The 25819-nt window shown below is 43.3% G+C and overlaps 1 protein-coding gene across 3 annotated transcripts in view; it reads right to left on the bottom strand.

Annotated features, from left to right (window-relative positions):
* P4HA1 (prolyl 4-hydroxylase subunit alpha 1) overlaps positions 1-18013 on the bottom strand; it is a 112299-nt gene extending 94286 nt beyond the window's left edge. Inside the window, exon 1 of one of the 3 annotated variants that reach the window (XM_073596548.1) lies at positions 17799-18013. The gene's annotated coding sequence lies outside the window, so the exon portion shown is untranslated. The remainder of the gene's footprint in view (positions 1-17798) is intronic. The other 2 variants (XM_073596549.1, XM_073596547.1) reach the window with 2 other exon arrangements.
* Between the last annotated feature and the right edge of the window lie 7806 nt (positions 18014-25819).

The following is a 25819-nucleotide window of genomic DNA, read 5'->3' as shown; positions in this document are numbered from 1 at the left end:
TGCATGAAGATTCAGTCTATTTAAAAAAAAAAAAAAAAATTTTTTTTGAAAGATGTTTCCTGTATGTATGCATATCAACAGGAATTGAGAGCACAGCACAAAAGATGGATAGGGAGGACAGACAGTCTTTAGAAAATGTGCTACTTGTAGCTAACAATATTGGCAAACTGTTGCCAGGAGTGCACATAACATTTCATGCAGATAATGTCTTGCAACGATGTAAATTGCTGGGAGTTGCCAACTCCAGAGATCAGGTTTAAGTTTTACTATTAACAGTTAACTTAGACACATGGTCTTCCCTACCAGACCATGTTAAAGAAGGAAGAGCAGATTACAATGAAACTGTAGATGAATTGCTAAAAATAATATATCCCTTTGACCTAGGCTTAAAAGCAGCGTATAGAACAAAACAGGAAAATAATGTGAATCCACTTCTTTATGCAAACAGGCTATGGTCAGCTTACTATGTAGGCAAACGGAGAAACGTACACAGAGAGGACCCAGAGTACAAAACCCTCCTAATAGCTAATGCCCATCCAAAATTTAAAATTAAATGTGGATTTTTTATAAATCCTCTTAAAGATTCATATCAATGCATCATGGACTGTATGTACACATTTTTTCATGTAGCCAGAAGGTCTAATTCTGTGAAATCAAAGATTTATCACCAGAGTACAAACAACAAAATCTGTTTAGCAAGTCACACTACAGGAGAATTTGCCACCTTTTCAAACAGAAAGAGACAGCATTACAATTACAATGCCTCCAAAGATAAGATCTATAGGCATGGCCCCCCAGGTACTAGTCAAAGGCAAATAGCCTCATGCTCCCCTTTGAATGTAAATTCCATGGAAAGTGATCTCAGATTACAGCACAGGAGATCAGTTCTGAAAGAGGTTAAGTTAATTAGCACAATTACCTCTCTTGAAAATGAGATTGAACTACTGAAGTCGCATATTCATAATTGGGAAAATACCAATAAAATAATGGAAACATCACAACATGTTCTTAAGGTAAAATATGATGCATGCCATGCTGATGTGGTACAGTGTAGGAAAGAACTGAAAGAAATAAAACAATCTTTTGATCAAATTGTTCAGGTCCCACAGAAAACCATCTGTTCCATTCAAGCAGAAAATACTGGAGGGGGGGCCAACCTATCTATGTTATCTGCTAGGACTTCACCTTACTGGGAACAAACCTTAAATATAAGCATTGTAGAAAAAGCAAAAGAAATACCAGATCTAATGTGTCATTCAGATGTCTATGATCTGAGTCATTTGTTTTCACCAGATCCAAGGGTGAATGTCAGTGAACATATACCAATGTAAATATGTAAATGGAACAATGTGGCAGTGTTTGTTTTCTCTGTGTGAAAGAAAGGGAAAAGGGTAATAACTTTTGTCTAAGTTATATTTTCCAGGTGCAGGGAGCTCATGAAAAAGTATTTACATATTAATCAGGTGTATCAATATAGATGTATTTATACATAAATACATACACCTAAGGTAATGTATATTAGGCTAGGTATTCAAACATGGTTATTAGTAATACAGGTGTTTATCTTCCCCAAAGGATCAGAAGACTGCCATAAATATTCAAAGGTATAGGGTACAAGTAGTGTTTAGTACAGAAGCCTACTCTTGCTTCATTTTATTTATTTTTTATTTATTTATTTGTTTTTGGTTGGTGTTCTTGGTTTTTGTTTGTTTTTTTTGTTTCCTTTCTCCTGTTTGCGTAAACACATAACAATTCATTTGCGATTTATCAAAGCTCTATCCAGGATGTATGGGTTCAATCTAAATAAATGTGTGTGTCTGAGTGATGGAATGCATGGGTATGAACTGTCCATGTGTAAAGAAAGATTTATTTTTTTTGTAGGGGTATACTCACCATTGTTTTTATAGCCAACAATAAGTGTGATCACACTAATGCGCATGCTTTGTACTGTTTATGATTATTTTAATATTTTTTTTTTCTCGTTTGTAATGAGCTCAATACTGGTCCAGGTTTAAATTAATACTTTTTTTGGTTTACACGTATTCGCGAATAAATAACCTGTGCACATATATAAGATCTCGATCCCTATGACTCTGAAAAACTGTAGGGGTATTTTATTTTTTATTTTTTCCTTTCCTGTGGCTTAGAGTGAAGTTTCATTCACTCTGATACGTGGAAAATACATAACAATGCATTGCTTTGCACCTTGTGGCATCTTATGGATTCAGTAGGTCTTGTGTTTTGTTTTTCCTTCCAAATTGACGCATGTGCTGTTAATATGTGTAAAGGTTTTATGTCTACATGTTGTCTTCTTAAACTTTAAGTACTTACAAACACACCAGGTTTTCCTATAACTTTTTGTTTGTCAGAGTACAGATCTGTGGGTGTGTCTGTACATTTTCGACTGTACTTACTGTGGATGGACGCATTATCTCAGCTGGAAGTCTGTTCCAATCATCCACTACTAGTTTAGTCCATTATGAACCTCTCAGAGAGGTACAGTGAGGTGTTATTAATTTTTGAGTTTTGTATTTTAGGAGAAATACACAGACAAGGACGAATGATTGGACCCAGACTGGACAAAGTACTTTGAAACACAGAGGACCTTAAAACATAATTTTTATTTTTGTTTTAAGGAGAAGCCTTGAATCTAATTAATTGCAGTCAGGCCCAACTAAATTCTAAAAAGGAAAAAAAATGTAAACTTTTTTTTTTAAACAGAGATCCTGCTCTCTGTAATACAAGTTCTTGTGGCCTCATTGACTTGCAAATGGTTTCCACTGAGAGTCAATTAATATGTTAATCACCACCGACAGAGGGTGCTGCCTTTTGAATAGCTACAATGTTTGAAGGCAGTTTCAATGTTTTTTTGACAGAATACAGATTCAATTTTTTTTTAATTTGTTAAATTTTTTTTTTTTCTCTCATTTTTATTCTTCTTTTTTCTTAACGGTAATTTTTTTGTTTACAAAAAACAAAGGGGGAAGAAAGATTTTTAATTTTTCTTTTTTTTTTTTAATGTTTACTATTTTTCTTTCTTTTCTATAGTACCTCTATTTTTTTTTTTTTTTTTGGCAATTCTTGTGTTTACAATAGATAAATTAAGTGCAGCGCAAAGAAAAAATCATAGAGTAATAATAATAAAGTAATGCATAATCAAATGGATCCTGTAGAAATGGGAAAAGTCCTTAAATATGAAATGATGAAAATAGCAAGTGACTCTCTTCTGGGGAAACTGATAATAAACTTTAATCCGTGCGGTAAGTGTAGGAAGAGTTTGTGCTTACCAGATCCTATTGACCCCTTGATTATAGGGGGTCCGAAACAGCATAAAATGGTCCGTGGCAAACTGCTGGGCTGGTTGTCATCTGCAGAGATCTCCAACAATCAGGGATGTATACCGCTGGATACTCTCTTTCTCAGTTTGGCAATATCCTCACTCTCTTCATATCTGTTTAAATACACTGCTCTATTACTTCTGCCTTACTTGCTGGTCAGACTTTAGATCATGACACAGGAAGGAGTTAACCAGCTTAGTTTCACTAGGGTAAAATATAGAAAAAAAAAAAAAAAAAAAAGAGTGGGAGTAGGGGGAACATTATATGGAGAACATTTAAAATGGTTAGAAATGTTAAAGCTTCCCTATAGCATTTTGGGGATGGACCAAGTTCCAACAGTTTTTCTTCTCTCTTTCGACATTGGATAATTGTTATATAAATGTATGTGATTGTAGCTATTACTAACTATGACAGTAACACCTGGGTGTTAGCAACAGTCATGTGACTATTTTCTTTGTATATGTGACATACAATCCTCTCTACAGTTCTAATATTGGGCAGTCATCATATGTGGTCATTGATCAATTATTTTTTTTTGTTTATTGGTCAGTTCTCTTTTTTGTGCCATAACCAAGTTCAAAGAGCATTGCGTGAATATCATATAGATATACTGGGACTGGTGAGACTCATAGTGATTGGCAAATAGTAGGGACTATAGTACAATTGTACTTAAGAGTAATTTAGTTTGATTGTTCCTGAAGCCACTAGTGACTGATGACATCACACTTATCCGTATTCTGAAATCAAGTTATTTTTGTCTGCGTAGGCGACACTGCCTAATCTGCACGGAGAACTCTTAAAGTGATGACCTCTTCTGTAGCCTGCTAAAGGCAGGACTCATACAGTAGCTACACACGGTAGCCAAGGACGGAGCTATATGCCCAAAGGTTTGGCACCAGCCAAGGTTGAACTGAACCCAGTTTCAGTAAAAGGAGTTAGTGGTGAGTTGCGATAGCAACAAAATTCCCCTGAACATGTGAAGAGTCATACACACACACACACAATGTGGTATTCCACAGAAGGTGGGGCAGAGGTACTTGCAGGCATATGACAATGGAGGAAGAAAGATGGGGGGATGAAAATCAGACACCTGGCTGAAGGGCGTAACCATTCAAATTGTTACACATGTCACTGGGAAAGGGGTCTCATTACTATGTCGCAGTATATCTATGGCAATTCTAATCAAAGGTCCTTATGGCTCAGACTTACCAGACAAGCATTCAGTTGAATGCATATGTCTTAAATGTACTTGTGTTTTTCTTTCTCTACCTTTGTCCACATTAATAAATTATAATCTTAGAAAGCCAGGAAAGCTGGTCCCCAAGCCATTATTGTATACTGTATCCAATTGGAATCACCAGTGAAGGCCGTCCCAGAAGCAAGGGCAACAGGACCAGACTCGCCTTATGGACTTTCGTACTGTTATTATCGGACTATTATTATTAATGGACTGTTGAGAACAAGGATCCTCATGTTTTTGTTTTTTTTTTCCTTATTGTTTTGTTTTGGTGCTGTTTCTCATGATTTTTATTATAGACTTATGACATCCAGAACAAGTGATGACTACTGATACTGGGATCCAGAAGTGTGAACTGTAGAGATGGAGATTTTAAAAGTTTTTTTTTTCCTCTTCTCAAAGAGTTTTATTTCATTTCAGAGGACAAAGCCAAACGTGCCAGATATTGAAGGAGATTGCACATAAACCATTATTCTAGGTGTGGCCGAGTCTCATATTTTCAACTGGCCACAAGGGGCCATCTGTTGCCTTATGGGATTATGTGAAATCTCCATTAATCGCTGTAAAATATTGCAATTAGAAATATATTTCAGTTAGAGGGAAATATATTTAAAATACTGAGTGTTGTGTTGGTGTTATTGTAATTAGTTCAACTTCAAAGGTTGGCCTTTTGTTCTCCCTGATAACATCTTCCCTGGGTAGTAAACAACAGCCTTCTTTGACTCATCCAATCAGGCTGTGCCCAATATACATTTACTAGGTACAGTGTCCAATTAGGGAGAATTATATTAGCCACACTACAGAAAGGAGGGGGGGGGGGATATAATGCTTTGTGACCAAGCTAACTCACTCTTTGGTGTGGGAACAGACAGCAGTCACCATGGGCTGACCTGAAGTTAACAGGTAATCTAATATACTTGTATTTTATACTGTACTGTAAATATGGGTGTCGTGGGTAATTTGTAAATACCATGTAAGCCAGGAGACCTACACTGTACATTGTGTTGTAAATACTGTCGGGTGTGTACTTTGTATAGATTATGTAACCCTATTAATAAATGTGTATTGCGGAACGAACTACCTCTTTGTTGTAAGATCTCTCAGATCTAGATATGTATATGTCCATACTACTACAATGATTGAGGTGTATGCACAAAATACAGAACTAGTCAACATGAGAGAGGTAAAGAACCCAAAGATCACTGTGGCTGAGCTCCAGAGATGCAGTCGGGAGATGGGAGGAAGTTGTAGAAAGTCAACCATCACTGCAGCCCTCCACCAGTCAGGGCTTTATGGCAGAGTGGCCCGACGGAAGCCTCTGCTCAGTGCAAGACACATGAAAGCCCACATGGAGTTTGCTAAAAAAAACACCTGGACTCCAAGATTTTGAGAAATAAGATTCTTTGGTCTGATGAGACCAAGATAGAACTTTTTGGCCGGTATGTGTGGAGAAAACCAGGCACTGCTCACACAGTCCCAACAGTGAAGCATGGTAGTGGCAGCATTATGCTGTGGGGGTGTTTTTCAGCTGCAGGGACAGGATAACTAGTTGCAGTCGAGGGAAAGATGAATGGGGCCAAGTACAGGGATATCGTGGACAAAAACCTTCTCCAGAGTGCTCAGGACCTCTGGCTGGGCAGAAGGTTTACCTTCCAACAAGACAATGACCCTAAGCACACAGCTAAAATAACAAAGGAGTGGCTTCACAACAACTCCGTGACTGTTCTTGAATGGCCCAGCCAGAGCCCTGACTTAAACCCAATTGAGCATCTCTGGAGAGACCTAAAAATGGCTGTCCACCAACGTTTACCATCCAACCAGACAGAACTGGAGAGGATCTGCAAGAAGGAATGGCAGAGGATCCCCAAATCCAGGTGTGAAAAACTTGTTGCATCTTTCCCAAAAAGACTAATGGCTGTATTAGATCAAAAGGGTGCTTCTACTAAATACTGAGCAAAGGGTCTGAATACTTAGGACCATGTAATATTTCAGTTTTTCTTTTTTAATAAATCTGCAAAAATGTCAACAATTCTGTGTTTTTCTGTCAATATGGGGTGCTGTGTGTACATTAATGAGGAAAAAAAAATGAACTTAAATGGATTTTAGCAAATGGCTGCAATATAACAAAGTGAAAAATGTAAGGGGGTCTGAATACTTTCCGTCCCCACTGTACATTTCTAACAGTCTGTGCAGTTTTCATTTTTCAAGTTCATTAATTCCAAAATCAAATTAAATCTTTTGTACAACAGTCAAATGTTCTGAGAATTTTCATACAAATTTTCCTAATAATTTTCATTTAACAGTCTATCCATCTATGGACAGCCTAATGTCCAGAATAGACGTTGATTTCCCTTCGTAAAATAAGCGATAATGTGAAGCCCTGTGAAAAGTACAGGCGAGTCCCAACCTCAAAAAAAAAAAAAAAAAAAAAAAAACAATAAAAAAAAAAAAAAAAAAAACCCACACATTAGATGATGAAGACCAAAAACGGATTCTGTCTATAGAATTTTCTCTTCGCCACCATCTATGAATCTCCTCTATTTGCTGGCAAGTGTTAATATTTCTACTCGGTTGCAGTTGCAGAGAGCTGAAGACATCGACCTTCACATGTCAGATACATTTTGAGCAGATGCCAAGCCAAGTTGGGATGCTGCCCACAGATCCTCACTGTCAAAAACGAAGAGATGATTTTATGCCGGTCCAGATGGCAAGGGTTTTTCTAAAATCACACTTTTAGTGTATCCTAATGAAAGTATCTATAATGGACAACAGTATTCACAACTGACCTTTACACCATAGTGTACAACATAACATGCCATTAATCAATGCCTTCCCTTATATGCTTGTGTGAAAGTCTTACATCATTTACACAGGTTTAGTATATTCAGGTCCAGTTTGGATTGGTTTATCTTCCACAAGTATAATGTTCTACATGAAAATGTATTTCAACTAGAAATCCCATTCAAGCCCATGTAGCTAGTTCATATATAGGCAATGTATTAGTACGATTAGTGCATTTACATGCTGCAGTTTTACACTCAATAAAGGGCTCATTTATAAAACAGGAAGTGGATATCACTAGCCTCTGCAGGACTACCATGGATGGTCTTTTTTTTTTCTTTTATGAAAAAGTGGCTGCGTTAAAAGAGTTCTCTCCGCTTTTTTTGACAAAAAAATAAAAAAATAAAAAACGCAGCAAGCAGGATTTTTAACACCACAACAAACCAGTGTGAAGACACTGTATTTAGTAGCGTATAACACTTACTTTTTCACCATGAAAATCGGGTGCAAATAGCGTGTTATACATCAATACTTCAATTTTAGCTGCCTCGGAAGGGACGGGGGGGGGGGGGGGGGGGGAAGACGACGAGAGCTGTCAAATTACATACAGTGAGAATCTCCTGTTTACTTGGCGGCCTCTGTAATAGGAAATCCCGTCTCTTGGGCCACCATTGGACCACTGTTCTGTCTATCATAGGAGATTCTCACTGTATAATCTGTCGGCGCTCGTCCCGCCCCCCTGTCCCCTCTAGGCTGCAGATTGGCATCGATCAGGCTGCATTTAAGCCAACAGCGAGGCTGCTGCATTGAAGCCAATGGCGAGGCTGCAGATGGGGATTGATCAGGCTGCATTGGAGCCAACGGCGAGGCTGCAGATGGGGATTGATCAGGCTGCATTGAAGCCAACGGCGAGGCTGCAGATGGGGATTGATCAGGCTGCATTGAAGCCAACGGCGAGGCTGCAGATGGGGATTGATCAGGCTACATTGCTGGCAATGGAGAGGCTGCAGATGGGCAACGACCCTTATTTTGCTTCAAAGTTCCTTATTTAAAATGTACGTTTTTCCCTGAAACTTCCTTCTTTAAATGAATGCGCGTGTTATACGCCCATAAATACAGTACATAGAATTTAAAAGAATGCATTTTTCCTTGAATTTTTCTTGCTCTAAAAAGGTACCAATAATGGCCAACAAATTTATATTAAAGTGGAGTTCCACCCACTTTTACAACTCTTCAGCATCCCTCACTAAACTGTGCACTGTAAACGAATTGGATATTTTTAAATCTTTTTTTCTCAGCACCTACTGTATATCTGCTGTATTCATTTTTCACTTCCTCCTCCCTGGCCGTGGCCCATCGCATCATTTCCTGTTTGCAATGCCTTCTGGGAAGGGGTGGCAACTTCCTCTGACACTGCCGTTGCTATGGAAACCTGACCTGAAACCTATTACACTGCTTGTGCTGCACTGAGCATGTGCGAGATCTGCAAGGATGAGATCCAGGAAGAAATACAGTCTGGCTTCAGATGCCCACACTTAAGATGGCCACGGCCTGCTGTAAGTTTATAAAATAACAAACAAACTGCTGCTATAAACCAACAAAACAGACCTTAGTTTACAGACTAACTTTACTAGAATACATTAAGCTTGTATATTATAGGGGTATTGTTATTTAAAAAGTATAATTTTGGCCGGAACACCACTTTAATTACAATTCATTATATTTGTTGAAATGATAGATATACACACACACACACACACACACACACACACACACACACACACAGTTGTGCTCATAAGTTTACATATCCTGGCAGAATTTATGACATCTTGGCCATTTTTCAGAGAATATGAATAATAACCCAAACTTTTCCTTCATTCATGGTTAGTGTTCGGCTGAAGCCATTTATTATCAATCAACCAAAGCCAGGGGGTAAGCCAGATTTCGACAAGATGCTTCAAGAAAGCTCCAGCCTACCTAAATGTACTGGCTGAAATGTGTGGCCCTCTGGCATCACCCTCAATGTAACCTCAGGAAACAGGTTTGTCCATTACAAAAAGCCTTTATTTTTCTTGTGGAGAACAGTAAACACAGCTGCCATGTCATGTATACACACACACACACACACACACTAGGACAATGTATAGTGAGGCAGGGTTCACTGAATAAAAGGGAAGAAAGAAAGAAAGCATTGCTGTTAGTGACGCACCAAAATGCCAGCCGAAAATATGAATTTCAGCGTTGTGACAAAAAAAAAAAAAAAAAAGTCGATAATGGCTGTCAAAAACCCCCATCAATTTTGCCTCGATTTTACCTTGCTTATGGTGTCTTTTCATAGGTCATGCGACTCAAACAATGCAACAAAGGTGCGTTCTTGTTGCGATTTCAATGCATTTCAATGGGAGGTGCGTTTTTGGTGTGGTATGCCAAATATGCACCAAAAATGCAGCAAGAAGGATTTTTAACACCACTTCAAAAGGTGCGGATAATAAATTCATATTCATTTACATTCATTATTAAAAAGGTTGAAGATAATACACTTTTTTTTAAAACCGTCAATTTTGGTTTCGGCACCAAAGTTTTCATTTTAGTTACCTTAAAAAGGCATTCCTTGCATTAAAGGATAAGTCCACCTTTCATAACAGGTTACATGTTACACCCATATGCAGGGTGTAACATGTAATGAATGCACAGACCCCTGGTACGCAAAAAAAAGGGGAAGTCAACTCAAGTGCATTTAGAGCTTTTCAACATGCAGTAAATGCAACAGAAGTTGTGTGAATCCAGCAGACTTTAACACAAACAAACAAAAAAAAACCCCACACACTATATTTTCGTAAGTAAGGCCAGTATTATGGTTTGTACTTCCAGGGAATAGTCTACTGTAGACATGCGTAAACAAACCAACCCAAGGTTTTCATGAAAACACAATGAAAAAAAAAAACAAAAAAATGTAATATATATAAAATAATGCGTTCTAATGGGTGTACGAAAGCTATTCACTGTGAAAGAGGAAGTGCACAGAACAGAATGTTAGTGTCTCATTTCTTGCTCCTTCCACTTTCACCATGCATTTATTACATTCTCCAAATGTTTCAGCATCTCTAAGCTGGTCAGTTCATAGGGCAAAAAGGCTAGGAACCTTGTATGAGGCAATCAGTGGCATGATGATCATTTCATCACCCAAAATGGATGCAATGCTTCGAAGTGCTGAGTACAATGAGAACATTATACACCAGAATATAACGATCGTCTCAATATAAGGTGTACTCAAACAGCATAAAGGCAATTTTTAATGTAGAGGCTGGATTCACTTGTATTTTGGCACATATTTATGTTTATTGGCACTTTTTGATGATTGCCAAACACCCATGTTATGGAGTTCCCCTAGATGCATTTTTTAAGTTCAAGCTTGGAAAAAAAATAAACCCCTGCATTAAAATCTGTAGTTTCCATCCAAAATGCCTATTGATGCAGACTGCAGTTTTCAGAATTCACCTGATTACATTGGCATAACATTGTGATGTTTGCTATGGAATGCACATGCAATGTCTGGATCATACTGCTGGGAAAGCCCTAGGTGGGAATGCAGCCAGAATTTGTTAGGGCTGCATGCAGTGGTGAAGTAGAGCAGCTTTGGCTGAAACGGAATTGCTGCAGCAAAGAAGCCATTTCTGGAAAAAAAAAAAGTGACACGTGTATAGTAGCACCCCCATAGGAAACGTTGCCTTTATACAGGATACAATTACTGCTGTCTACTTTCTAGAAACAAAAGCAGTCCTGTCCAGCACACACAGGAACCAATGAGAGGGGCATAGTGCTGAAGTCAAGAGCCATGGCTGCAGTCTGCTTGCTCACACTTTACTCCAGGCAGCTCTGGAATGTTTTTTTCCTAAGGGAGCCTCTCCCACTCTTAACTCCCTGATGACGGGTGAAATGTGGAACTATACAGCCTTGTGTGAAAGCCACACGTCCGAAAACAAAAATGGTTGAAAATACTCTCAATTCATCATATAGTGCAGACCTCCCAGGCAAAGACTTCATCCATATTAAAGCAGTGTGACAAATATGGATGATGTGTATGGCGATTTATAAATACAGATTACTATGAATACAACATTATTTTCTGAAGGACGTTCCAGTACTTGCTGCTGAAACCATCTTCAGCAGCTGCCAGCTGCTGTTTTTCCCCCTCAGCTTTCCAAATTTCTGGTTCTTTCATATAAGCCTGGGATTAGAGGTGTTAACGCAATGCAAAAAAGAAAATAAATATAAGAAAAACCTAGCTGAACTATAAAAAGGACCCGTACAACCCGACAGAAAAGGTATTCACATGTAAAAAAAAAAAAAAAAAAAAAAAAAAAAAAAGGCTTCCCAGCATCTGATCATACAAGTTCAAATGGAAGTAATGCTGTTTCCTGTACGACCTCTTTAGAAGATATGAAGCAGTCCAAAAAAAAAAAAAAAAGTGAGGTAGTAGAGCTTCCAAATAAAGCCAATAGCTGCAGGTGTGTAGTAGCTCTCTATTGCCTGTGGTGGAGCCCCTACAAGGACCTTGGGAGAATCAATTTGTATTGAATGAAAGATGAGATCTCCAAGATCAATAGACCTGGTCCAGATAAGAATACCTACTGGGTTGAATGAAAGGGTCTATCAAGAGTTAACAAACCATGGGTTTTCGGGGTTAAGTACAAAACCCACACCATCATCAGGGCTAAGATTTATTGTGAGTGGAATCTGGATTGTTGGTTATTCCTGGATTTGAATGAATGATTTGTGAGCTGTGGTTACAAGCTTATCCAACAGCCTATTCAGGCGTGCCAGCAGAGTGACAGAGATGAACTTCTCAACGGGCTGCTTCCCATTTATTGTCCAGTCTCTGGGTGGAGGTGGCCCCATGGCAGTTTGGGCTCAGTGGACGTATGAAGATGGCCATCATATAACCTGGAAGACTGAGGGCAACTAGTGGCAGAAAAAGTACTGCTGGGTGCAGTTCTGCATTGAAGTAGTCGTAAAGCCTAAACATTCCTTGCATGAAGGTAAAAAAGGGGTTCAGGCGTCAGCACCCCCCCCCCTTTTTTTTACTTACCTGAGCTCTCATTCAATCCAGCGCCGTGCACGTCTGCAGCTCTTCACCTCCGGGTCTCGCTAGCCAGTGAAGAGGGAGCAGGGCCGAGCCCCGCTGTCTGTGTCAATGGATGCAACAGCAGGGCTTGGGTGAGCACGCACGAGTGCCCCCATGGGAAGCGCCATCCCATGTGGGCACTGGACAGAGGGGAGGGGCCCAGAAAAGAGGAGATTCGCGGTCGCTTTGTGCAATTCCATTGCACAATGCAGGCAAGTATAAAGGCTTGGTTTTTTTTTTGTTTTGTTTTTTATTTACCTTTACAATCACTTTAAGGCCTTTATTGCAGCAAAATCTGCTTTTTAATAGGAGATTTTAATTTTGACCAGAGTTTTGCTTTACCATAGCAGATGAGAAATGCTTACCTACACAGAATTCTGCTTCCATATACTATAATGGAAATTGCTATATTTGAAGCGGGGATAAATTTTAACCCCCCCCCCCCTTCACCCAGGGGATTCCATCCCCCCAACATAGTTTGCCCTTACTTCATGGCTTGACAAACTCGCTTGACAAAATTTGCTTTGAATCTAGGAGCCAGCTAAAAAAGTTGGGAGACAGTTTTTTTTAAACCACTACTAGGCACTTTCACCCCCTTCCAGTCAAGACCAATTTTCAGCTTTCACACTCTGAATGACAATTGCACGGTCATGAAACACTGTACCCATGACATTTTTTTTTTTCACACAAATAGAGCTTTCATTTTGGTGGTATTTAATCACCACTGGGTTGAATAGAAGAGAAAAAAAAAAAACACCCCTTCATGTCTGTCTAAAATTTTGCAAAAAAGTTATTTTTCTTCTTCACTAATGTCCGGCATTTATTTACATGGGATCAGCTGTAATTGGACACAGCTGATCACATGGTAAAGGGCAGCGGTGATTGGCCTTTTAATTGAGGCTGGGTTCACACTTATGCGAATTGGATGCAGCTTTCTCCGCATGCAATTCGCTTGACAGGAGACTGATCGGCTCTCAATGGAGCCGCTCCACACATCTCTGGACCGGCTGCGGAGCAAATATCACAGGGGTCCTGTGCGTCTTTGGCTCTGTTTCAGGTCCAAATTCAGGCAAAAGGTCGGGCCTGATTCATCCCTGAAACAGAGAACAGGGACGCGCTGGATGCCTGCTGTCAGCCACATCCATTTTAAGTGTGAACCCTGCCTGATCTGTGATCAGCTGTGTTCAAAGGATGCGTGCCCGCCCGATGCGTGCCCGCCCGATGCGTGCCCTGTGAAGACATCAATAGATGCTCTCCCAGAACTGGACGAACTGTAGCTATCTTTTGGCTATAGTGTGGTTGGCAAGTGGGAGGCAGATGTGGACAGCTGACAAAAGCCCAGGCACCAGGACACAATTTCTAGTCACCATGGCACCTGGGATCTGTCAAGCCCTGCCCCTAATTGGTGAAGGGCAGAGCTGCACAGAGACAACTCCCCTGCAACTGATCATGTGACATCAGATCACATGATCAGAGAGAACATGTGGGGAAGAATCCTTTCTACAGGCATGTACCTTCTCTGTGCAGCTCTTCCCTGTAGCACCCTGTATTTGATGAGCTCTGCATTAGGAGTCCCCCATAGGGCAAAAAGGGTGATGTAGGAATTGCTTCCATGTCCTGTGATGTAGGTTCCTACATATCCGTCTGTTCTCCAGATTCACATTTTTAAAGGAATCAAAGTTGCCAATCTCTGAAAGGACCTGCAGGAATTTCTCAGAGAAGTAATTTACCACCTAGATGTGTCCAGGCCTGCACGGCTGTGTGCGTAACTGGGCTAGTAATGCATTGTGAGCGTTGGCCAAACTTGTTCCTTCACCGCAGTCAGCAAAAAAAATAAAACAATGTGGAAAGCCAGACACTGCAAAAATGTCACAGCTCGGTGAAATAGAAATACGGTTAACAAATCTACAAATAAAGCATGCTTGTAATGAGTAACAGCAAAGAATTTGGTCTGACTGCTTGACTGGAATATGACTGCATACCAGTAACAGCAATAGTAGTACTTTAATAGCTCCTTCCAGCCACCTCAGCAGGGAACATCTGGATCATCCATTCCAACTCACAAAATAGAATACAAAACGTCAGCAGAATTTGCCATCTCTAAAATATTAAACATTACCAATGTTCTAACCGGCTTGACAATTCTTCATACCAATTAAAAATCTACACAAAAGTGTGTAAATCGAATGGCTACACATAATACATAGCCAACACCACAAACTATACTGTAGTGCTTTCCACGTGCGCACACACGCACCCCCCCCCACCCCCCATTACTGGAATCCCGCAAGTCACGTAGTCATTGAGGGTCAGAGTTTGGCCACACCCCCTTGAGGGTGTACCCTATAAATACATTTCAAACTCTGAAGATGATGAGTTTTACAGACAGGTTGGAAAGACTACGTGTGGCATCCAACCACATGTAGCTTTGAGCCTGCAGTCAAATCTGGGCCTGTTCGTACATGGGCAAAAATTCAGCTTTCAGTTACGTGTCACATTTTCCTCAAGTGATTACATAAAAAATACATATATAATAGTTTGTGGGGTTAACAATCCCTAAGAAGCTAATAAATAAAAGTCATCTCTAATAGAGGATATGGGATGGGAGTTCATCCCAATAGGATCATAGTCATTTTCCATGCAACAATACACAAGTTTAAAAATACAATGTATGTTTTGTAATTTAAAAAAAGCGGTAAAAAAAATAAATAAATATCAATGCTTCATATAGATTTCGGTTCAAAATAAACATTTTTAAAGAGGAAAAAAAAAAAATAAGGAGGGGGTTAAGTTGTGTGGGACCAATGTAAATGTGAATAGTCCAGCAGATGCTGAGTGCAGGAGGAAAGGTTCTGTGCCACGTATATATCCATACAGATGTCCCTCCCCCAGCTGGGGAATGTCATTCTCCCCCGTCAGACCCCTCTAGACCTTCTGCAGAAGGAGGAAGATCAGTCCATAAAATGATTTGGACATTACTGATTTCTTTCCCGTCACGTCAGTGCTCACAAGTCTCATCGCTGCCTCCATCCCAATCTCAGCCCATGGCCCCCTTCCCATCCTCAAGACGGAAAAAACGTAATGATTAGACTAGAAGATTCCATCTGACTCTTCTACTGCTACCGCTGAGAAGACTCCAAATAGCTTGGCAGGCGAGGGGGAATCTTATTAGAAAGAAGGAAAAAAAAAAAAGAAAAAGAGAAACAGCTTCTGCAGAGGCTTTCAATGAATTGGGGAGACAGCATGCCATGGCAGCTCCATCCCATAATGATTAATGGCAGATCACCGCATCACCAAAAACGCACTAATTGCGCACTTGTTAACGTGCGGATGGGACAAGCAGGTAGTTAGTCACCAACAAGACAGGTCTAGGAAGAGCGATCGCTGGGGAGGAACGCTTACCGACTCCGCTTCATAATGTTGGATCTTCTGCGATGGCCCACAATTTATAATAAATACATGATATGCAAAGTCACACAGTCGCTCAAAATGATTGGATCCGCAAACAAATAGCCATAACGACCCTTTTGATCAATTTAGAATTGATCGCCTAGGCATAACTTCCCTTCCGAATGATTCAGACCCAATTTGGATTTGATTAATGGAATACCCATACCTTCTGATCGATTTAAGCTCAATTCTGATTGATCAACCAGAATGGAAAAAAAATAAAAATAAAAAATTGTGTTGCGTCAATTGACAGCATCGTATTTTGAGCGATCAGATTATGAGATTACAAGGATGCAAATCGATAAGATACAGAAGATTGTAAACTATTGCTCGAAATCCACTTCCACACATGCGGCATATTGATCCAATGGGCTGTCATCTATAGATCACTTATCCCTATCAGAAAACATTGATTGGAAAAGAAATTGATCATTTATCAAAGCTTGCATGGCCAGCATAAGACTGAATTACACAGAAATAAACAAACACAATAAACCAAAATAAAAAAAGTCTAGTCATTCAGATTCTAGAAGTATCAGATCAGTCATCTGATGGATTGGATGGGTAGTTTTGCCCTGTACACATGTGTATGGGACTCTGCATACAATCAGTGCTGCCCATCATTCCTTACTGCTCTCTACATGTATTAGGAGATCCCACATACAATCGGGACGTATTAGGAGATCCCACATACAATCGGGACGTGTTAGGAGATCCCACATACAATCGGGACGTGTTAGGAGATCCCACATACAATCGGGACGTGTTAGGAGATCCCACATACAATCGGGACGTGTTAGGAGATCCCACATACAATCGGGACGTGTTAGGAGATCCCACATACAATCGGGACGTGTTAGGAGATCCCACATACAATCGGGACGTGTTAGGAGATCCCACATACAATCGGGACGTGTTAGGAGATCCCACATACAATCGGGACGTGTTAGGAGATCCCACATACAATCGGGACGTGTTAGGAGATCCCACATACAATCGGGACGTGTTAGGAGATCCCACATACAATCGGGACGTGTTAGGAGATCCCACATACAATCGGGACGTGTTAGGAGATCCCACATACAATCGGGACGTGTTAGGAGATCCCACATACAATCGGGACGTGTTAGGAGATCCCACATACAATCGGGACGTGTTAGGAGATCCCACATACAATCGGGACGTGTTAGGAGATCCCACATACAATCGGGACGTGTTAGGAGATCCCACATACAATCGGGACGTGTTAGGAGATCCCACATACAATCGGGACGTGTTAGGAGATCCCACATACAATCGGGACGTGTTAGGAGATCCCACATACAATCGGGACGTGTTAGGAGATCCCACATACAATCGGGACGTATTAGGAGATCCCACATGCAATCGGGACGTATTAGGAGATCCCACATGCAATCGGGACGTATTAGGAGATCCCACATGCAATCGGGACGTATTAGGAGATCCCACATACAATCGAGACGTATTAGGAGATCCCACATACAATCGGGACGTATTAGGAGATCCCACATACAATCGGGATGTATTAGGAGATCCTACATGCAATCGAGACGTATTAGGAGATCCCACATACAATCGAGACGTATTAGGAGATCCCACATACAATCGAGACGTATTAGGAGATCCCACATACAATCGAGACGTATTAGGAGATCCTGCATACAACTTACATGTATAGGAGATCCTACATACAATCTACATCTATAGGAGAGCTTGGATGCTCATCTACATACAGAATAGAAGAGCCCCTGTGGGCAGGAATGGCTGTGATGAGGGTCAAGGGAAGTTTGCAGGAACTTTTTGGAGCTGGCTGGCTGGGTGTTCCATAGACAGTGTGAGCTCTCACCTCTTATCAATTGCCAGGCTCTTCTCTTCTGTATTCAATCTATTTTCCTTGTCCCTCTTCCGCCAGAGTGTCACCGCCAGGCTGTGGCCCTGATTTTATATCCTGCTGTCCCCTCCACCCCTCTTCCACCGCTTCCCCTCTAGCCCCCCGCACTCCTCTACGTGAGATTGCTCACACTGGCACTGGGAGTAGACGCAAGCGCAGGACAGGACAGAAGCGCGCATGCGATGGATTCCGACTTCCGAACATTGCCGAGTGTGGCCGAAGCGTATGAGCTGTGGCATTCCTCTGGAGGAGGAGTAGAGGTTTTCACAGGAAGACTTCCCGCTTTTCCCAAATAAATTCCAACCTGGTCACACTGAACACAAATCTCCCATAGTTGCTGAAAAACACAAATCCCCCATAGTTGCTGAAAAACACAAATCCCCCATAGTTGCTGAAAAACACAAATCCCCCATAGTTGCTGAAAAACACAAATCCCCCATAGTTGCTGAAAAGCGTTAAAGCATTTATACATACAGTATATATACAGTATATATTAGGGCTTATTCACACTTGCTCAAAATACTGACGCTTATCCAATGCGCCTATAGCAATAATGTGCATTAAGGCCCCTTTCACACCGAGGGCGTTTTGCAGGCACATTAGCATTAAAAATAGCGCCTGCAATCCGTCCTCAAACAGCTGCAGCATTGTCTCCAGTGTGAGAGCCCGAGGGCATTCACACCGGAGCGCTGCGCTGGCAGGACGTCAGGAAAAGTCCTGTCAGCAGCTTCTTTGGAGCGGTGAAGGAGCGGTGTGTTTACCGCTCCTCCACCGCTGCTCCCCATTGAAATCAATGGGGCAGCTCTGGGATACCGCCGGCAAAACGCCACTATAGCAGCGCATTGCAGGCGGTTTTCACCCTTTCTCGGCCGCTAGCGGGGGGTAAAAGCGCCCCGCTAGCGGACGAAATTCGCCGCCAATCCGACGGTTAAAAGCCACTAAAAATAGCAGCGTTTTACCGCCGACGCTATGGGCGGCCCGGTGTGAAAGGGCTCTTATAGGTGCATTCGCTAAGGGTTTAATGAGCGTTAAATAACCCCACCCCAAACGCCCTATGAGCGTTTGCAGCGCAGTTGACAAGCGTTTTTGGCACGTTACCCTGGACATGTCTCCAGGCCTCCATCCCTTCCAATCTAACCAATGTATCCTCTGTGTACCCTGGACATGTCTCCAGGCCTCCATCCCTTCCAATCTAACCAATGTATCCTCTGTGTACCCTGGACATGTCTCCAGGCCTCCATCCCTTTTAATCTTACAGTGCAAGGGGGAACTCTGCGAATCCTGATGTAAAGGGCAATGCTGTAGACCCTGATGTAAGTGGGAACTCTGATGTAAAGGGGAATGCAGTGGACTCTGATTTAAGGTCGTCTCTGGTGACCAGAACACCCCTTACATCAGAGTTCCCCCTTAGATTATGCTCTGCAGCATTCCCCTTTACGTCAGAGTTCCCTTGCACTGTAAGGTGGAATCTTGCAGACTCTGATGTAAAAGGGAATCCCGGGAACTCTGATGTGGGGGGGGGGGGGGACTCTTGTGACCAGAGACCACCTTCTGCAGAGTGAATACACTAAGGTTATGCCCTGTACACACGACCGGTTTTGCCGTCGGAATAAACTCTGAAGGTTTTTCCGACGGAGTTTCGATGGAATTCCGCTCAAGCTGTCTTGCCTACACACGGTCACACCAAATTCCAACTGTCCAGAACGCGGTGACGTACAAACACATACAACGGGACTAGAACGGAAGTTCAGTAGCCAATAGCTTCCGTCTCGTGCTTGCTTCAGAGCATGCGTCGTTTTTGGTGTGTCGGAGCCGCATAAAGACGATCGTTTTTTCCGATAGTAATATGTTCCGTCAGAAAAATATAGAATGTGTTCTCTATCTAAGTCCGTCTGCATTTTCGACGGAAAAAGTCAGATGGGGCATACACACGGTTGGAATATACGATGAAAAGCTCCCATCGGACTCTTTCTGTCGGAAATTCCGTTCGTGTGTATGCAGCATAAGGGGAGGAGGGGGGATACTAATATAAGGGAAACCTTTATATCAGTGCCCCCTTACATCATTGTATTCACTCCCCCCTTACATCAGTGACCCCCCCCCCCTCACAGACTGGCATGATGGCACTGTCACTGACCTCCTCTCAGGTGCACCGTGCAGGGCTCAGTCAGACGGCTCCAGGTTGGTGGCTCTGGTTTTATCCTATAGTCTCCTCTCCAAGGTTCACACACATCTGATTCCTCCCATAATCCCGATCCCGGCAGCACTCTCACTCTTGATTCCTCCACAGACTCCACCTTGAGAGACTGCAGACATGAGAAAAGACAAGAGATGGTCAGAGATTGCAGACATGATACAAGAGATAGTTAAAGGCTGCAGACATGGTACAGGAGGTGGTCAGAAGATGCGCACAGGATACAGGAGGTGGTCAGAAGATGCACACAGGATACAGGAGGTGGTCAGAAGATGCGCACAGGATACAGGAGGTGGACAGAGGATGCGCACAGGATACAGGAGGTGGACAGAGGATGCGCACAGGATACAGGAGGTGGACAGTGGATGCACGCAGGTTACAGGAGGTGGACAGAGGATGCACACAGGATACAGGAGGTGGTCAGAGGATGCACACAGGATACAGGAGATGGACAGAGGATGCGTACAGGGTACAGGAGGTGGACAGAGGATGCGTACAGGGTACAGGAGGTGGACAGAGGATGCGCACAGGGTACAAGAGGTGGACAGAGGATGTGTACAGGATACAGGAGGTGGTCAGAGGATGCGCACAGGATACAGGAAGTGGACAGAGGATGCGCACAGGATACAGGAGGGGGGCAGAGGATGCACACAGGATACAGGAGGTGGACAGAGGATGCTCACAGGATACAGGAGGTGCACAGCTGGGGAGGAGTTGTCGGAGAAGTGTTGTGTACAGAGAATACAATCACCCAGTAAAGGAGGAGTGACTCCCCCGCAAAGAGAGACAACATCGGAGGAGATGAGTCTGTCATGATCTGTGGCCTGGCCAAGGACCTGGCAACTGTGAGTACTGCCCAGCAGGAACCAGATAAAGTCCTTAAGGGTGCCGGCCAGCTCTAATCCCCTTGCCATCCTAATCCAGAGGGAGTCAATGTCAGAGGAAGGTGCGTCTTCAGGTGATCTGGACAGGGAGAGCAAGGGCCAGGTCATTGATTGGGGTTCCCCCAGACTACAGGCTGAATTTGGGTCCCTGTAGAAACTGGCGGAGTAGTCATCCCCTAGTGAGAGCTCAGAGGAGGAATGGGAGACCTGGGGTTCCTAAGTCCTGGAAGCTCAATCTGAGAGTCAAGATGGGCCAGAGTCAGTAGTGGGGCCTGAAGAAGCCACAGGAGCCCTGATCAGCAGCAGACATCTCTTCTTAAACAGACCCTCCATCACCCAGACCAGAGCATCTGCCTCTCGTCAGTGGGTTGTGAGGTCCCAAGATGGAAAAAGAAGGCCAAAGGAGCTGCCCAGGTTTTCCCAATTCTAACGGGAGGTGCAGAGGAGGGTGGCTTTGGAGTGGGGTCTGGATTACCCGTATGTCCCTCCCCAGCTCAAGGACATTGTTGAGAACTCCTGGGGAGAGTGGGAGGATGACCTGATCTGCGACTCCTTGCATATTCCCAAGCCCCTGCGGGTGCCAGAGGGTGAGACCTGGTCCCGTTTTAAGGACATTCAGTGTGAATGGCGGCTGGGGAGAGCTGTCTACAAGGGCCGGGAGCTCATTGTGAAGGCAAGACAGCCTACAAAGAGCCCTTCAGTCTCTATTCAGGAGGAAGGAGGTGTCAGGGCTGGGCTCAGCCCTTCCTTCTCTGAGCTGGTCGCTCAGCTGTTGGCTAATTGCCAGCTCCCATCTCTCCATCTCTCTCCACAGTTACACAGCTGTTGTTTATTCTGCTCGTCAGGCCTGGCTGAATACCAGATACGGTTACTGAACTCTGGCTTGTTTAGACTACGTTTACTCTGTTTACCTTATTATTATTAAACAAGTGTGAGTTAACTTTACTTCGGTCTGATTCATGGTTCCTGATAGGAGGAGGCCAGAAGAGGTTGCCTGATCCCCATTTTTATGCCTGAAAGGACTGTGAGGAGCCACAGTGTGCATAAAAGATGATCCACATGAACTGCCGGAGGGTAGCAGACTGTGCCCTTTTCTTCCCTGATTTTCTGCAGGAACAGACAAGCCTGTCACCCTGTGTGCCCAATGAATGGACCTTTCCTGTTGCAAGGACACTTGGTTGAAGTTTGTTCCCGAACTAACTCTTTAAGGAGCCTGTTTGCACGGGGAGGGGCCCTTTCCATCAGGACCTCCAGAAGAGAACTATTCTCTTTAATGCTGTTGTGTTTTTTTTTTCCCCGGTTGTTTCTGTTAGCAGGCCATATCCCCCTCCTGACAGAACAGAAAGAAAATGTGTTAAAGTGGGATATTTTGCTATTTCTGTTGGCAGGATGCTAACCCCCTCCCGACAGAAACTGTGTCAGTGGCGGCTGGTGCTCAAAATTTTTGGGGGGGCGCAAACGAACTGAAAAATTTGGAAAAATACTGAAACAAAAACATCATTTGCAGTCACTGTGCCCATCATCTGCAGCCACTCTGCCCATCATATGCAGCCACTCCGCCCATCATATGTAGCTACTGTGCCCATCATATGCAGACTCTGTGCCCATCATATGCAGCTAACTGTGCTCATCATATGTAGCCACCGTGCCCATCATATGCAGCCAACTATGCCCACCATATGCAGCCAACTGTGCCCATCATATTCAGCCTCTGTGCTCATCAAATGTAACTGTGCCCATCAAATGCAGCCAACTGTGCCCATCATATGCAGCCTCTGTGTCCATCATATGCAGCCTCTGTGCTCATCATATGCAGCCTCTGTACCCCATCAATTGCAGCCTCTGTGCCCATCATATGCAGCCACTGTGCCCCACAAATGCAGCCAACTGTGCTTCATCAATTGCAGCCTATGTGCTCATAATATGCAGCCACTGTGTCCCCCCGCTGTCTGCCCGGCACTTACCCCATCCTGGTGGTGGGTCAGGCAGCAGGTCAGGTGGCGAGCTGTGGGATGTGAAGCTCGGCGATGGATGCTGTGTCCTCTGTGCGCGTCTTCTTCCTGTTCTGCACGGCGGCCTCAGATGTATATTGTGTGTTACTGTTAGCTGCGGGGACCTGTAGCTAGGTTTGTGTTATGCTATCTGTACAGATGTAAATATTTACGAGAGAGTTCTATATATTTTTTTTTGTGCGGAATTTATTTGTACAGTTCCCCATCCAAGTTGTTTCCCTGTTCCCCCTCCCACTCTATCTTATGGGATGCCCTTGCTCCTGGACCCAGGAGCCATTTTTCAAATTTTCCCAGCTGAGGGATCAGCTGGATTTTGGTGGGGGGTGAGTGTAGCACCCTCTACATAGGTAGGTGCTAGAGGTTAGGGTTTTTTTTGGTAGTGCAGGCAAGTTTAGGCAGGCCTAGCTGGAAACTAGGCCTGTTTGTTTTGATTTGTGTGGGCTGGGAGTGGCTCAGAGTTAGCAGCTGGTGACTCACAGGCAGCATCACTGAGACCTCCCTCTTCTTTCTGGAGGATTCTAGAAGAGGAGGAGGAGGAGCGGAGAGGTAGAGCTGCCTGGGTTTTTTTTAGGGAGCCCTGACCAATCCTCAACTTGGATTGGAAGGGTGCAGGCCTCTTTAAATACCTAGAGTCAGCCCAGCTGGGGAGAAGATGTCGAAACAACTGAGGATGGAGTACTAAACTGTCGGGGTCTTTGAGGGAGATCCCCAGTCTGGTGGGGGGTGACCATGAGCCTGGGCTCGGGTGCAGGGCGGAGCCCTCCAGGAAATCGTTGAGGCTCTGACCAGGAGGAGCAAGAGAGGATAGCAGGAGCTAGTACTGCTGGGCAAGTCTTCAGGAGAGAACCACTGGTTGCAGCCAGGAGGGCTGGTGAGTGACATGCACAGTCAGGAGGACTGGGGAGGCACACCTGAGAGGACTGGGAGTGTGCAGTCTGGGATAGGTGCAGAGCCAGTGGTGTGGACTGTGATGTTGCGGGCAGTGAAGTTGGGCAGCTGCAGCCAGGAGGGCCTGAAGAGGGCTGACTGGGAGCAGTAGTCCATCTGTTAGGACAGCTAGCACTAAAGAGACTTTCCATATTTTCTGCTACACGATAGGGGCCCACAGTCCCTACCTGCAAAGGGCAATTCCTAAGGCCTGGCTGAGTCAGTGTCAGGCCTAACCATGTGCTAGCTGCTCCTGGAGAGATAGAGTGAGAGAGTAGTAGTCTGCAATAGTCTGCAAGCAAGGGTTGTGCAGGAGGAGTCTGGAGAAGTGTTGTGTACAGAGAGTGTACGTAGTTGTTCCCACTGATTGCTATACAATCCACCAATTGATTGCTATACAATCTACCAATTGTCTGTTCCAAAATTACACTGGGCATCCCATATATTCCTTTACCCATCCAAGTTCTATTCCCTCAATAAAAAACAACAAAAAAAAAAACAAGCATATGGACTGTTTTCTGCCTGAGAGTGACTGAGGAGTGAACGCTGGGCCAGGCAGGGTGACAGGTGGGCCACATCACTTAGCAGCCCCTTCGGGGGTTCTGCTACACTTGTAAAGGACCTGGAATGAACAGTGGTTCGCACCAAGCTGACCCAGGTCCCACCCTGCTTATCTTCCGAACAGGGCATCCACAGGGCATATTTTAGGAGAAATTCCACCATATTGTGTCACTCACATTCTTCTGGCCCGAGGCCCACCTCCTCACGTATTCCTGGCCTGAGGCCTGTACTTGGAATAAAGAATGTCCACTTAAGATGCTTTTCAATGGTTTACTGAAAAACATTGGCATTGCATTACAGTCCATACCTCGACTCCCTAACCAGTGTCTTTACAGTGCACACCACAGTACCTCTATTACACAATCTCCTATACAGAGGTCTTTACGGTCCAGATGACTTTACTGTAGCTTTCACAAACACATTGGGGGGAATTCAGTAAAGAAGCTGCGCCACTTTTCTGGCAATAATCCCTCTTGTTAATGTATTGCACCAAATTCATGAAGCATTTGTGACACTTTTGGTTCTGACTCGTGTATCAAATTCAGGTAATTCCAGAATGCGCCACTTTTACATTGTGTTGCATTGAAAGTGGCCCGTAGGATTGTCACCTTTATCACCCATTTGTTTTTAAATTAATTCTATTCTTAATAGAGGGCTATGATGATTGTTAAGTGCATATTTCTCTGGGAAGGCTTTGCTGGTTCTTTCTGTTTTGTGTTTCAGGTTATAAGCTACTTGCTGTTGACAACAAGATTTACAGCAGTTGCTTGGCAGATCTTCAGTCAGCTGAGTGAGCACTTTGTCGGTGACAAATTGGTGGCGGGAAAATAGGTGGCCAATAGACATTTACCTGTATAATCACCACTGTCACTGGACTGTGTCAGGAGTTACTTCAGTAAGGCCCTGTTTTCATTAGAAACAGGCATTTAAGGAGTGTTTTTGCCACCTAGTAAACCAGCCTACAATAGATAATATGCACATACAGTAGAGCTGCTTACATTTGGAAAACATGTAGCATTTGCATCATTTTGTGTCGATATGCAGCAAAAATGAAGCAACACGTCGAGTCTGGGAGGAGCTGAAGCTTGTCATGTCCTTCCATTTAAGTCTATGGTAGCGCACTGTAAACACACCTGTAGCATAGATTAGTGAGGTGAAAGGTGAAATACCAGTGAGGTGCAAAAAAAAAAAAAAACACTCGGTGGGCTATCTGGGGTGCGTATTTAACTATGCCCTAAAGTAGTTGCAAACCACAGACATGAATAATGAACAAAAGCATATCCCTCTATAGCATACTTACTAGCTCTGTGCAGTGAATTTGCAGCCAGATCCTTTGGGTCCCACATCGGTACTCCTGGCCCCTATCTCCTGTTGAGTGCCCCTACAGCAACCAGCTTT

The sequence above is a fragment of the Aquarana catesbeiana genome, linkage group LG08 (assembly GCF_042186555.1).
Source record: "Aquarana catesbeiana isolate 2022-GZ linkage group LG08, ASM4218655v1, whole genome shotgun sequence".
Taxonomy (NCBI): domain Eukaryota; kingdom Metazoa; phylum Chordata; class Amphibia; order Anura; family Ranidae; genus Aquarana; species Aquarana catesbeiana.
The sequence above is the reverse complement of the archived record's forward strand: the minus strand, read 5'-3'. Positions and strand labels throughout refer to the sequence as shown.